This window comes from Ascaphus truei, unplaced genomic scaffold (genome assembly GCF_040206685.1).
Source record: "Ascaphus truei isolate aAscTru1 unplaced genomic scaffold, aAscTru1.hap1 HAP1_SCAFFOLD_715, whole genome shotgun sequence".
Classification (NCBI taxonomy): Eukaryota; Metazoa; Chordata; class Amphibia; order Anura; family Ascaphidae; genus Ascaphus; species Ascaphus truei.
The window spans coordinates 27,216-39,185 of NW_027457049.1; the positions used below are offsets into that span (position 1 = coordinate 27,216).

An 11,970-nucleotide genomic window follows, 5' to 3' on the forward strand; every position below is an offset into this window, starting at 1 on the left:
TCTCTCCTTCTCAATCCCTCAGCCTCGGGATAGGGCCTGGGTGGTCTCCGATCAAAAAAGACTTTTTGCGAACCCTCAACATCTTAGTACTCCCTGAGAACCGGCCCGGTGTTCTGTAGACTTTCGACGCGCGGCCGTGTGACGACACGGACCCGGAAGCGCCGAATCAAGACGCCTAACAGCGTGTGCTCCGCTGCTACAGAGACTCTAACAGTGATAGGCATTACTGCTCTGCACGGCGATTTGGCTGTACTGTCGTTCACCTGACCGGAGACCATCTAAGCACTACCTTGAGGCTGACGGCTGGATTAACAGCTACCCGATCGGAGACCACCCAGGCCCTATCCCGAGGCTGAGGGATTGAGAAGGAGAGAGCGACGACATCATCACTGGCGTCCATTTGTGCTTGGGTAACATTAACCCTGAAATGCTTGTTTTTTCTGTTCAAATGTACGCACAATACTCACCTTACGCTTGTGGTTACTAATATAATTTTTAATGCACTATGAGCATTGTGCGCTGTGTTTTTTGTATTTCTATTATTGAAGGGAAGGGAATTCCAGAGGTGCGGGGTAGTTAGTGAGAGAGGTTTAATGCGGGAGAGAGCTTTAGATACAAAGGGGGTAGAGAGAAGACATCCTTGAACAGAACGCAAGAGTCGGGATGGTGCATAGTGAAAATTTAGGGCTGAGATGTAAGAAGGAGCAGAAGAGTGTAAAGTTTTAAAAGTGAGGAGGAGAATCGAGTTCGAGATGCGGGATTTGATCGGAAGCCAGGAGAGTGATTTCAGAGGGGAGACGCTGAGGCAGATTTAGGAAAGAGTAGAGTGATTCTGACAGCAGCGTTTTGGATATATTGTAGCAGAGGCAAGAAGGCCGGACAGCAGGAGGTTACAGTAATCGAGACGGGTGAGAATGAGGGCCCGAGTCAGAGTTTTAGCAGTCGAGTAACAGAGGAAAGGGCGTATCTTTGTTATATTGTAGAGGAAAAAGCGACAGGTTCTTGGTACGTTTTGAATGTGAGGGGCGAATGTGAGAGTAGAGTGTGACCCATAGGCAGCGTGCTTGGGCTACTGGGTGAATGATGGTACTTCCAACAGTAATGTGGAAGGTGGTAGTAGGGCCAGGTTTGGGAGGAAGTATAAGGAGCTCTGTTTTTGCCATGTTTAGTTTGTCGGCGGATGGCAATCCAGGTTGATATCCCAGAGACATTCGGAAACTTTGGTCTGTATAGCAGGTGTAAGGTCAGGGAAAGGTAAATTTGTGTGTCGTCAGTATAGAGGTGATATTTAAACCCAAGAGATGTGATTAGGTCACCTAGAGAAAGTGTGTACAGAGAAAAGAGAAGAGGTCCCAGGACAGAGCCCTGGGGTAACCCCACAGAGAGATCAATAGAGGAGGAGGAGGTTTTAGCAGAAGAGACACTGAAAGTACAATGGGAGATGTAGGATGAGATCCAGGATAGAGCTTTGTTCTGAATACCAAGAGTATGGAGAATGTTATTTTAGTGAGGACTGTTTCAGTGGAGTGAGCAGTGCGGAAGCCAGATTGTAGAGGGTCTAGGAGAGAATAGGTGTTGAGAAAATGGAGCAATCGAGAGAATACAAGACGTTCAAGGAGTTTAGAGGCAAAAGGCAGGAGGGAGACAGGTCGATAGTTAGAAAGACAGATAGGGTCAAGCTTGCTGTTTTTGAGTAATGGTATAACGGTTGCATGTTTGAAGGAGGTGGGAAAGGTGCCAGAGTAGAGGGAAGAGTTAAAAATTTGTGTGAGCGTAGGGATTATAGAAGGAGCAAAAGGTTTTAGGAGATGGAGGGAATGGGATCAAGAGCGCAGGTGGTAGTGGGAGAAGCTACACTAGCATGCTAAATGATTCTCTACTGGTTGGCACAATAGTTTTGCTACATATGGGCGATTCTCAAATTGAATTCTATTATCTTAAGTGTTATCTTGAGTGTTTCTCAACCAGGGTTCCATGTTAACTCGTCCGTTCATGACAAACCTATTGAAGGTTTCCTCATGGGATAAATTATGATGTTCGTGAATTGTTGGTAAAAGATTTTGCAATGCATTTATACAGCAATAGAAAACAGGAAGTTGCATTTAAGAAAACTGTCATTATGTGAACACCAGAATTATCAATACAATTAAACTTAAAATGGTGAGTAAATAGATATTTTATGGCGTCCTGTACAGCTGGCACTAGTTCCAAAACCCCAGTAAACTGCTTGAAATTTTGCTGGCATTTTCCCGGTCTGATTTGCTAAAGGTTTCTCTTAAAGCAGTGTCACGGTAGCTTGCGACAGGCTGTAATTTACACCAAAAAACTATATATATAAATATATATATATATACCTGGGTTTGAACTGGGACGAGACTTAAGATATGATAAATATAATTTATTCCTTGATAAAGGTGAACACAACAGATTATACAATAACGGGCAAAATATAGACACTTACGTAAAAGATGAAAATAATGAAAACAGTCCCATCTGAACTGGCAGTTTCATCCAGCAATCAGGAAATCATTCAGCAAACGAAGACAAAGGATATATGGGTGGACAGCAGTTTATAAACCGTTTGTCCCTCTATCTGTAACCTTAGGTGCCGAGACGGCTACCAAATGTCCCTTGGAAGCTTTTGAAGCTCATTTTGGGACTTCCAGCTTGGGGTAGCCCCCCCCCCCCATCAACAAACCCTTTGAAGCAGGGTGGACAGTGTGAAGAGTTCCACTTCCTCTGGTTAATTCCTTTTGTCTGTTGGGCCAAGCATAAGCAATTAGCCCAATAGTCTTTGATCAGGTTTGTAAATTCTAGCCTTTCCTGCTCATCACCACAGGGGTTCCTCAGACTTAACCAAAAGTTCATATTTACTGCAAATCATTGCATAACTTCCGTTCCGTAATACACACAGTCAGGTGAGATATATTACTGTATTCTGGGACACCTGACGCTCGTAGAGAGACCCATCATTACATTGTAATATGAACATTAATAGAGATATTAGTATCTGGCATTTAGCAGCAGGTACCTGTACAGGGTTTACCCTTCCCAAGATCGGCTGCCCCCCGCCAATACACTTATGTAATTCTTAGCCGGTTCAGCCAAGGACATCTCATAGTATTCTTATATTTAATAAAGTTACTCACTTTTGATATCCTGTTGGGGGATACCTTTTGCTGGAAGGTGTGAATAACAAACCCTTCCCTTCCTTTTGCCTGCTTCCCGCATAAACAATTCCCCTGGGAAGCCAGGCTCAAATCTAGCAGGATATCCTATTTAGCATCCTACTGGCCACGTCAATAAACCTTTTGAAGTGGGCTTTTGCTTTTCGCATAACCAATTAGGTCAGTTACCTATTGATCAGGGCGATGTATCACACCTCTCTGTTGATATACACTTCCAGTGAATACTCATATGAGGCACCATTTGGTTCCTTACGCATTACAAAGACAGGCATTCTGCCTGTACATTAGCACACCATTAGCATTCTGCCTGTGTATTTCAAAAACTGCAAAAAGTCACTTTATCAAAAATATATGTCCCTCTTATGACAAAGTTATATTTTTAATATGTGTTTACTTGGGGGGTGACCCGGAGGCTGTACCCCAAGGCTCAGGGTCCTGGCTTACTCCGTTACCAAAATACCAGTTTTCAGGTAACTGTTTATTCAGCACTGCCTTTTGTCACCAACCTGGGTTTAAATCCCAGGACAAAATCAACTGCAGGGCAGTTTTAAAACACAGAGAACCAATATTTAGGCAAAAGCTTGCATTCCCCCATCTGCATCTATCATGTGGGGTTCTAAAACCTTCTCTTTTCACATTCAACTTCAATTAACCCTTTGAAGTCCAGATTTCCTTAAAGGACATAATACAGTGGGATTTCCTTAAACTGTAGCTCATTAACCCCTTAAGTCCCAGTGGGTGGGTTATGCAGACCCTGATCCAGCAACAACATCATTTACACAGGGGAATAAGCATTTTCATGTTATTTAGCAAGGGTTAAGTCACAGTTCTGGGCCTCAGCCCAGTTAACCCCTTGTCTCCCTGGCGAGGTTAGAGGGGGGGCCCTTGGGGGGTAACCCCGTTAATCCCGGGCCAAACCCTCCCTACCGCCACATCTACCCTGCTCAAGGGCCCCTGGTACCCCAGCGGCCTCCCCATGGCCCTGGGATACCACTGGCGCTCTTGACGCACTCAATACGTCCTGAGGGATTGGCCTGGCAAAATTGTCCTCCGGCATTGACCAGTACACAGTGGATTGTAAAGTCCAGTTCCTGCAAAGCCGGGCATTCTCCTTTGCCTCCCTCTGCCCCCCACCCAGTGCCTTGGGAACCAAGTCCAGGGTGAAAGGGGCTCCGGTGCACATTGCCCAGAAACTGGCATATCTCTGCACCAACAGGAGACCAGCTATATAGCACAGACCGTCGCTTTCCTGTCAACCAAGTCTGGGACAGGGTTATGTCACTCTTCTGTAGGGACCCTACCTGCCCTGGCTCTGTGCCACCCTGCCTAGCCTCCCCTAGGCCCTGCACCTCAGCCTGCTGCTTACCTCCCTGCAGCCCACCTGCACTCCTCTCCTCCCTGGGCAATCCTACCCCAGACCCTGGAACTACCTGAGTGCACCTACCTCCCTGAACTTGTCTCCCCCTTACCAGGGATGAGCTCAGGGGCACCTCTCCAGATGCAACCGCCTTAGCGCTTGGCTGGCAGGTATCCCTGGGGTGGCACAAGCCTGCCACTGCCCCGGATACCCCCAGCCCATAGCTAGGCTGCAACAGGGGGTTGCTGATCTGAGAAACCCCCTGGGGCTCTGCCAGGGTAACGGGAAACTCTAGCGTCACTACCTGATGCTTTCCCTCCCTGGCTACCACTAGCCCTCCTTTTCTCACTGAGATCTGCTGCTGGCTACCTACCTGCAGCCTCCCCTCACTCCGCTTCTCCCTAGCTAATCCTAGCCTGGACCCTAGGGAAACCTGAGTGAGGCCCTCTCCCTGACAGTCACCCCATTACCGGGGATGAGCCCAGGGGCATCTCTCCGGATGCAACCGCCTCAGCTCTTGGCTGGCAGGTATCTCTGGGGTGGTGCAAACTGGCCCCTGCCCATGATACCCCCAGCCCATAGCTAGGCTGCAACAGGGGGTTGCTGATCTGAGACACCACCTGAGGCTTTGCCAGGGTAATGGGGACAACTGGCTGGCTCACTCGCTGCCTTCCCTCCCCGGTTCCCACTGGCCCACCCAACCCTCTCCCAGGCGATCCTACCCTAGAGCTGGGTGCTAACAGGGCTAGCCCCTCTCCCTGAAGCTGTGCCCCCATTACCGGAGGTGAGCTCAGGGTTGCTGGTGCAGATGCACCCACCTTAGCTCCTGGCTGGCAGGTAATCTGGGGGTGGTCTAACTGTGCCACAACCCCTGGTACCTCCAGCCCATAGCAAGGCTGCAACAGTGGGGCTCTTAACTGAGAGTCCCCTTGCTGCTCTGCCCAGGTAATGGGGAAGCCTGGCGGCCCTACAAACTGCCCTACCTTCCCCTCCCCTGGTGCCCCTATCTCCTGCCACCCCCCAGTCACCCCTAGAGTGAAACAACAGGGTACAGTCATAGGGAAACATAAGTCAGAGTCAGTCTGCGACTTGGTCTGGCTTACCTTGCTGGTCCCCGCAGAGACCGCCGCCTTCGTTGGTCCCAATTGCAGGGGGACTGGAGCGGCCGCCGCCGGCCCCATCTGGGCTGGGCAGCACCGGGCCGCTGCCGCAACAGCGCCCGGGTTGGGTACAGGTAAAACGGTGCAGGACAAGGGTCCCAGGTCTTTGTGGAGGAACACAGCTCCATGCAAACTTGGTAAAATAACCCCCTCCCGCAAACCCTGTCCCTCCCCCCAAATAAAACTGCCGCCGGCAGGATGCCGGAGTGGCGGCGTCTTCTCTGCCGCCGCCGCTGGTTCTCCGCCGGGATCAGGTGGATGGCCGCTGCTCTCCGCCACTGTTGCTGATGCAGCCCGTCCAGGTTCTCCAGGAGACGTCCCGAGGAGGGTTGTCGCCCCGGCTGGGCGGGAGCCATCAGAGGATGCCGCTAACTGGGTCATCTTTTCCGCAGCTCGTGAGCGTTGGCCCTGAGGGGCTTCTTCGCCTGACCGCGCACGGTCAGCGCACTGGGCATTATTGTGGCCCATTTGTTGGCAGTGCCGCAGCGACTGCCGGTGCTTCTCCGCCACCAGTGGACTAACCCCAGCAAGGGGCAACGGAGTCCAGAGCGGAGTTGCCTGAGCGCCGGGCTCATTCCAGAGCTTCTCCGCCGCCGGTGGACTAACCCCAGCAAGGGGCAGCGGAGTCCAGAGTGGAGAGGCTTGAGCGCCGGGCTCTGGGAGGGGATAAGTGGGTCGGATCATCGCCAGCTTCAGCTGCTCCAGCCGCTCTGCTGGGGACATCTCTCCGTGTGCAAACATCAGGGCCAGCAATTCTGGGTAAAATGGACTGGCCGCCGCAACGGCCAATACCTCTCCTGGTGCAAGACCACCCGCTCCCTCCACAAGTCTCTGCCGTCCCGGAGCTGGGTCCCTTCCCTGCTCTCCGGGCGGTGTGATGGTTACAGCAGCTGCAGCTGTGGATCTTTGCTCAGCCTGCCGGGTTTCATGCTCACCGATTGCTGTCTCTCTCTCAGCCTTGCTGGCTGCTGCTCCCCGCGCCGACTTGATGCACTCCTCTGGTCTCGGTGCCCGGCTCCAGTCAGACGGATGGCCGGCACTTTGGTTCTGGAGGCAATGCTTCTCACAAGTAGGGGAACAGTGAGGAGGTGCCATATCTTGTGTTATATGTTGTACACTGTGTGTTCAATATCTTTAGTCCCAGGAACTTGCAATTACCATCAAGTTCCCACTGGATCACAGTACCCCGCAGAATACTGTAATCCAGGTCCAGTTCGATCCCACCGCTGCCACCAGTTAATTACAAGCCTGTCACGAGAGCTTGCGACAGGCTGTAATTGTACACCAAAAAACTATATATATAAATATATATATATATACCTGGGTTTGAACTGGGACGAGACTTAAGATATGATAAATATAATTTATTCCTTGATAAAGGTGAACACAACAGATTATACAATAACAGGCAAAATATAGACACTTACGTAAAAGATGAAAATAATGAAAACAGTCCCACCTGAACTGGCAGTTTCATCCAGCAATCAGGAAATCATTCAGCAAACGAAGACAAAGGATATATGGGTGGACAGCAGTTTATAAACCGTTTGTCCCTCTATCTGTAACCTTAGGTGCCGAGACGGCTACCAAATGTCCCTTGGAAGCTTTTGAAGCTCATTTTGGGACTTCCAGCTTGGGGTAGCCCCCCCCCCCATCAACAAACCCTTTGAAGCAGGGTGGACAGTGTGAAGAGTTCCACTTCCTCTGGTTAATTCCTTTTGTCCGTTGGGCCAAGCATAAGCAATTAGCCCAATAGTCTTTGATGATCAGGTTTGTAAATTCTAGCCTTTCCTGCTCATCACCACAGGGGTTCCTCAGACTTAACCAAAAGTTCATATTTACTGCAAATCATTGCATAACTTCCGTTCCGTAATACACACAGTCAGGTGAGATATATTACTGTATTCTGGGACACCTGACGCTCGTAGAGAGACCCATCATTACATTGTAATATGAACATTAATAGAGATATTAATATCTGGCATTTAGCAGCAGGTACCTGTACAGGGTTTACCCTTCCCAAGATCGGCTGCCCCCCGCCAATACACTTATGTAATTCTTAGCCGGTTCAGCCAAGGACATCTCATAGTATTCTTATATTTAATAAAGTTACTCACTTTTGATATCCTGTTGGGGGATACCTTTTGCTGGAAGGTGTGAATAACAAACCCTTCCCTTCCTTTTGCCTGCTTCCCGCATAAACAATTCCCCTGGGAAGCCAGGCTCAAATCTAGCAGGATATCCTATTTAGCATCCTACTGGCCACGTCAATAAACCTTTTGAAGTGGGCTTTTGCTTTTCGCATAACCAATTAGGTCAGTTACCTATTGATCAGGGCGATGTATCACACCTCTCTGTTGATATACACTTCCAGTGAATACTCATATGAGGCACCATTTGGTTCCTTACGCATTACAAAGACAGGCATTCTGCCTGTACATTAGCACACCATTAGCATTCTGCCTGTGTATTTCAAAAACTGCAAAAAGTCACTTTATCAAAAATATATGTCCCTCTTATGACAAAGTTATATTTTTAATATGTGTGTACTTGGGGGGTGACCCGGAGGCTGTACCCCAAGGCTCAGGGTCCTGGCTTACTCCGTTACCAAAATACCAGTTTTCAGGTAACTGTTTATTCAGCACTGCCTTTTGTCACCAACCTGGGTTTAAATCCCAGGACAAAATCAACTGCAGGGCAGTTTTAAAACACAGAGAACCAATATTTAGGCAAAAGCTTGCATTCCCCCATCTGCATCTATCATGTGGGGTTCTAAAACCTTCTCTTTTCACATTCAACTTCAATTAACCCTTTGAAGTCCAGATTTCCTTAAAGGACATAATACAGTGGGATTTCCTTAAACTGTAGCTCATTAACCCCTTAAGTCCCAGTGGGTGGGTTATGCAGACGCTGATCCAGCAACAACATCATTTACACAGGGGAATAAGCATTTTCATGTTATTTAGCAAGGGTTAAGTCACAGTTCTGGGCCTCAGCCCAGTTAACCCCTTGTCTCCCTGGCGAGGTTAGAGGGGGGGCCCTTGGGGGTTAACCCCGTTAATCCCGGGCCAAACCCTCCCTACCGCCACAAGCAGCAATTCTGTCTGCCCTATTTTTATTTTTTATAGCGCTGAACCGTGCTAATTTTAGCTCCGGAGATCAGTTTGTTCCCAAGATACTTACTTACTGATTTAGTTGCTGGAGTAAAGCTCCAAATCAAGTGGAGATCAAATCTCGCAGGTCCCGCAGGCTTATAGGGAGCTGCAACATCAACGTTCCTGTTGGACGGCCTTTTAAATATCCAGAAAGTAATCTCGGGAACCAGGCGTTCCTCGTGGCTAAAAATAACGTGGTTCAGCTCCGGAGAACCCCGCATTTCATATGCTGTACAAAACAAACAAATGTTATCTAGGCGAGATTGCTGCCTTAAGTAACATAACCAACACAGAAACAGGCAAAATCAAAATGGAAATTATGTACAAATGGTGAAAATGTAGCTGCAAATTGCCTGAAATCATGCTTTCAGTTTCCAACACAATTGACAGTTTCCTGTGATTATTTAGGCCAGATTTTCTGAGCCACTCTCCACCAGCATCTTTTTAATTGCATGCAAAGCAGAAGTGAATTGTGTTTCGTGCAAGATTGGTGATCATCCCAAACAAGACCAATTTACAGTAAATATGGGCCATGTTTTTTTTCTGCTTATTAAGATGGGATTTTGGGTGCCTTTTACCGCTGGCTATAAGGTGGTCTGCTACATAGGTTAACAAAACCCCAGCAAGCTCTTTTTGGAAACCCCTGAACCCCACAAAATAAATATGTATATGTGTCAAAAAGGAGGGCTATTGAGCGTGGCATATGTATACAACAGACGACAGAGAAGCCCAATGCTACATCCAACATGACAAAAATACACAGTAAAATACTTATATATTCTCTTGAAAGGAGGTCATTTAGTTTAACCCTTTGGCTAAAGCATTGTAAGCTTGCGAGCCACGACAAGGCAGACCCTGTTCGCAAGTCCTAACAGATAAAATACTAATATACCTCTTAGGATTAAAATTCTCATTTACCTCTATTAGGAGGGAGAAAGACCACATTGGATCTATATCCAGTAGAATGAAAGGACCTACTAACTTGGGGATGGGTGGGCTGAAAACCTGGGAAGGAGGAGCCACCAACCCCCAACAGCTGAAACAGCTGAGAATAGGTTAACAAAACACACAAAACCCCAGCAAGTTCTTTTTGGGAACCCCTGAGCCCCCACAAAATATATATGTATGCAAGTGTCAAAATGGAGAGCTATTGAGCATGGCATATGTATACAACAGACGACAGAAGCCCAATGCTACATCCAAAATGACAAAAATACACAGTAAAATACTTATATATTTTCTTGAAAAAGTGTCATTTAGTTTAACCATTTGGCCAAAGCGTTGTAAGCTTGGAGCCACGACAAGGCAGAACCTGTTCGCAAGTCCTAACACTACAGATAAAATACAAATATACCTCTATTAGGATTAATACTAATATACCTCTTTTAAGATTAATAGCTACATAGCACACACTTTTCAAATGGCTTCGTTCACAATCAGGATGGCAAATCAAGTGTTCTTAAAACCAGGGCAAATATCAAATAAAATTAACAAGGAAAAATGTCCAGGATCCCTTTGGAGACATGTACAAATGTTATATTTAAAGGAGACCTTTTTTTTCAATTTTTTTTCTTGCTAATTATTTTTCAAGTTTTAGGAAGACTTGAATTACAGATGCAGCAGCCATTATTCGAACAAATCACAGCGCCGTTTTCGTGTGCGCTGCTGTACTCCATGTGGCATTAACGCGGCCAATTGCCCCAGGCACGCGCGTTTATCGCGGTTGATTTGTTTGAATTTCATGGATTGTGTGCAATTAAATGCAATTAAATTAATGAATTGTATTGTGTACTGTGTCAATTTCAGGTGTTTAAAAGCCAGAACACTAAAATGCCATTTTCTGCACTCGCCTGCACTCGCGTCTAAATGCGGTACGGTTGGAAGAAGTCCTGCGCCATCACATGGGTATTCCGAGGTATACAACGCGTGAAGTGTTTAAATATCGGCCGATGCATTTGTAGCATGTGATTGTGAATGAAACTGATGGAGAAGTGAAGTGCTGCTTTATAGACCTCCACACCCCTTTTGGTTTATTTACATAAAAAACTGCTGGCATAGAGCACAAAATCTGATCTAATGAATGATGGGGAAACCTTAAGACCATTTCACTGCATGAACAGAAGCAAAGTTCCAAACTATTTCTGGAGTGCCAGTGTTTAATGTTTGTACAAGGCCATTTTATCTCCAGCGTTGGTACCATACGTGACATCATTAATATCAGTTTTTAACCAGCTTTATACCAACTTCAACAAAATCTTCATGTCCCTCTGGCCCCTATTTTGGAAATGGTGCTAAGCTATGTCACACATCAAGGTTCATTCCAAAGAACTACCTTAGGGTCCATGTACAGAAATAGACCCTAAGGCTCTGCGTATTAACACGTGGGTATTGATCTCTTTGTGCTTCACATAGATTATTAGATTGTATGGAGTAGTGTTTGCATCAATCTGCATAGCAGAGATGTGGTCAATTAAAGTTGTTTGAACCATGCAAAATTATCGTTTTTGAGTCGCAAAAAAAACTTTAAGTCGATAGTGTATTACAATTTTATTTAACATGGTAATTTGCTAAATTCTCTAAAATCGCTAGATTTGCTTAATGCTGAGACTGTAAATCGTGCACAAACACCATGTTTCGCTCACTGGCTGGAGATATGTATCTGAAAGCTTACTCATGTGGTGACATTGTTAGCCCTCTGAGGTCTGGTGACATTTTTTGGAGGCATTCAAATTTACTGTAAGAAAAACTCTGTAAATGTCTCAGGTTTCTTCAATTTACAGTAAGGCATATAACGTGTGTAGTCAGGTCCCGCTCTTACCTCCGGACTGCGTATGGGGGGCAGCTGTTGTGCTCTGCGGTGCAGGGTGTGGGCGAGCAGGTCGCCGGCATTCCGCCAAGGGTGCCGCCATATGCCGCGCAGTAGCAGCTTGCGCATACGCAGAAGATAGAGTTGCGGCGGCCATCTTGTTCCACCTCGCGCATGCACAGTAGGTCCTGTAGTGACGACCATTACACCCAAAGCTCCGCAGGGGAACTACAAGTCACAGTAGCCTCACGGGTTGCATACCATGTGTTGCCAAGCAGCCAGTAGGGCTAGGAGAATCTCGTCA

General features: G+C 47.1%; 1 long non-coding RNA gene across 1 annotated transcript in view; it reads left to right on the forward strand.

The window, feature by feature from the left end:
- The window catches only part of LOC142486033 (uncharacterized), a 36,557-nt gene extending 25,236 nt beyond the window's left edge, over positions 1-11,321 (forward strand). The window contains exon 3 of the long non-coding RNA XR_012798766.1: positions 10,667-11,321. This is a non-coding gene — a long non-coding RNA (uncharacterized LOC142486033). The remainder of the gene's footprint in view (positions 1-10,666) is intronic.
- Positions 11,322-11,970: the final 649 nt, after the last annotated feature.